The following is a 2,652-nucleotide window of genomic DNA, read 5'->3' as shown; positions in this document are numbered from 1 at the left end:
ATATGTACACATAAAACAAACAATAACAATGCAAAAATACAAAACTATAAGTGTGTAGATAGTTTAGATACTACTTTGGCAGTGTTTAGGATAGTGCTGGTCGCTGGTCGGCACGGACTCGGTGGGCCGAATGGCCTGTGTTTACATGCTATAAACATCAGAGGGCTCGACAGTGCTATTGTGCAGGAAGGAACTGCAGGCGTCGGTTTACACCGAAAATAGACACAAAGTGCTGGAGTAACATAGCGGGACTGGCAGCTCGGTGAAAACGAGTTACAGACAACGAGACTCAACAAGGCGACTTTCAAGCCAGTACAACCACTCGGATGGGGGAGGGTCTCGACCAAAACAGCACCTCTACCTCTACCTCCAGAGAGGCTGGCCTGACCCGCTGAGTTACTCCAGCAGTTTGTGTCGGGACTGTTCTTTGTTTATTGAAAGGAGTTGCTCGTTTTCAGAGCAGCCGCAGAATGAGCTACAAGTGTCTCTCACACAACCTTCCCTGTTCTCATGTACAGGTAACTGTTTGCGGTGTTACTACTGCCCACGGTCAACAAACAGATGCGTGACCGAATCTGTTACATGCCCTGGCAAAGATGAGCAATGCTTTTTTAGGAATGAGACGGCTGGTAAGTAAGAACCAATTTGAGATGCACACCTCTAGCTTAGCTTGGTTTAGAGATACAGCGCGGAAACATACCCCCCCCCCAACCCTTTGTGTGAAAAGGTTACCCCCGCCGATTCCTATTAAAATCTTTTCTCCTTCACCTTAAACCTATGTCATCTGGTTCTCGAATCTACTCTGGGCAAGAGACTCTGTGCATCTACCCGATCCATTCCTCTCATGATTTTATAGTGAATAGGTCACCCCTCATCCTCCTGCACTCCAAGGAAAGGAGACCCAATCTACTCAACCTCTCCCTGTAGCTCACACCCTCTAGTCCTGGCAAAGATGCAAAGACTACAATTCTGTGAATCAATAGCTGATTTACTCATAGACATGTGAAAACTCAGTGGCATTCACACAGAGCGCGGCAGGTATATGGAACAAGCTGCCAGAGGAGGTAGTTGAGGCAGGGACTTTCCCAACATTTAAGAAACAGTTGGACAGGTACATGGATAGGACAAGTTTGGGTGGTGGTGGAGGGGGGGGGGGATATAGACCAAGCGCAGGCAGGTGGGACTAGTGTCGCTGGGACATGTTGGCCGGGTGGGCAAGTTGGGTCGAAGGGCCTGTGTCCACGCTGTATCACTCTAAAATGGTACATGAACTATGAACACAGAAATTATTTAACTGTCCATTCTGTTTCTCCAGCTGGTGTAACGGTTTACTTCGCTGGATGTATTCCTCCTGATGTTTGTGGTCTACAGCATGAGACTGGAGAAATTTCAGTCGCTATCCACTGTTGTAATACTGACCTCTGCAACGCGAGTGACCAAGTTAAATTATCTCTTGTGCTGTTCACTGCTCTGGTGTCAGTCTGGTTTGCAATATTTATGTGAAGCAAATGCATAATAATAATGCACCGTGTAAACGTCCGGGTACTGTATGTCGGAAGATCAGGGATGATGAGTCTTAACACTTGATTTCCAGGAGATGAGCTGCTTAATCTAATAGATGTTCTGCAATTCCTCACATTTCCAATTCACTTTTTTTTGGTATTGATTTGAATGATGCTTTGTAGAAGATTACATGCATACAGCTTTAGTAACTCCAACAGAAGGCAGTGGAGGCCGAGTGAATTGATATTTTTAAGGCAGAGATAGATAGATTCTTGATTAGTGCGGGTGTCAGGGGTTGTGGGGAGAAGGCAGGAGAATGGGGTTGGGAGGGAGAGATAGGTCAGCCATGATTCAATGATGGAGTTGAATCGATGGGCCGAATGGCCCAATTCTGCTCCTATCACCTGCTGTGTGACTTATGGCCTTATGACACTGTGTTGATCTCGGGAGGCTGGACAAGCATGTTACGCAGGCACCGCTTGGACAACCTCCTTCCAGTTGACGAAGCCCATGCTAATACACAATGCTTGATATTTGCAACCTTTTAATAATTTGGATGATAATGATAATCATATATAACTTGGAGCTTGTACCATTACTCTCTTCATCTGTTGCCGCATCTCAATAAAGTACTGATTTTCAAAAGAAAATGCGAGCGTATTCCTTTCTTTCATAAGATCCGGGACCAGGATTAAGCCATTCGGCCCATCGAGTCTACTCCGCCATTCAATCATGGCTGATCTATCTCTCCCTCTCAACCCCATTCTCCACATAACCCCGGACGCCTGTACTGATCAAGAATCTGTGTCAAAGCCTCTTTCAAATTCTCCAAAGCAATTTCAGAAAACTGCCTCACAAGTGATCATTACTGCACTGGCATCAATGGTGGCGCACCGGTAGAGACAATAGACAATAGACAATAGGTGCAAGAATAAGACATTCGGAGCCAGCACCGCCATTCAATGTGATCATGGCTGATCATTCTCAATCAGTACCCCGGTCCTGCCTTCTCCCCGTACCCCCTGACTCCGCTATCCCTCAGAGCTCTATCTAGCTCTCTCTTGAATGCGTTGCTGCCTCACAGCGCCAGAGACCCGGGTTCCATGCTAGCCTCGTGTGCCGTCTCTGCGGATGTGGCCTGACCACATC

The sequence above is a fragment of the Rhinoraja longicauda genome, chromosome 19 (genome assembly GCF_053455715.1).
Source record: "Rhinoraja longicauda isolate Sanriku21f chromosome 19, sRhiLon1.1, whole genome shotgun sequence".
NCBI classification, from domain to species: domain Eukaryota; kingdom Metazoa; phylum Chordata; class Chondrichthyes; order Rajiformes; family Arhynchobatidae; genus Rhinoraja; species Rhinoraja longicauda.
This window is presented reverse-complemented; position numbering follows the sequence as displayed.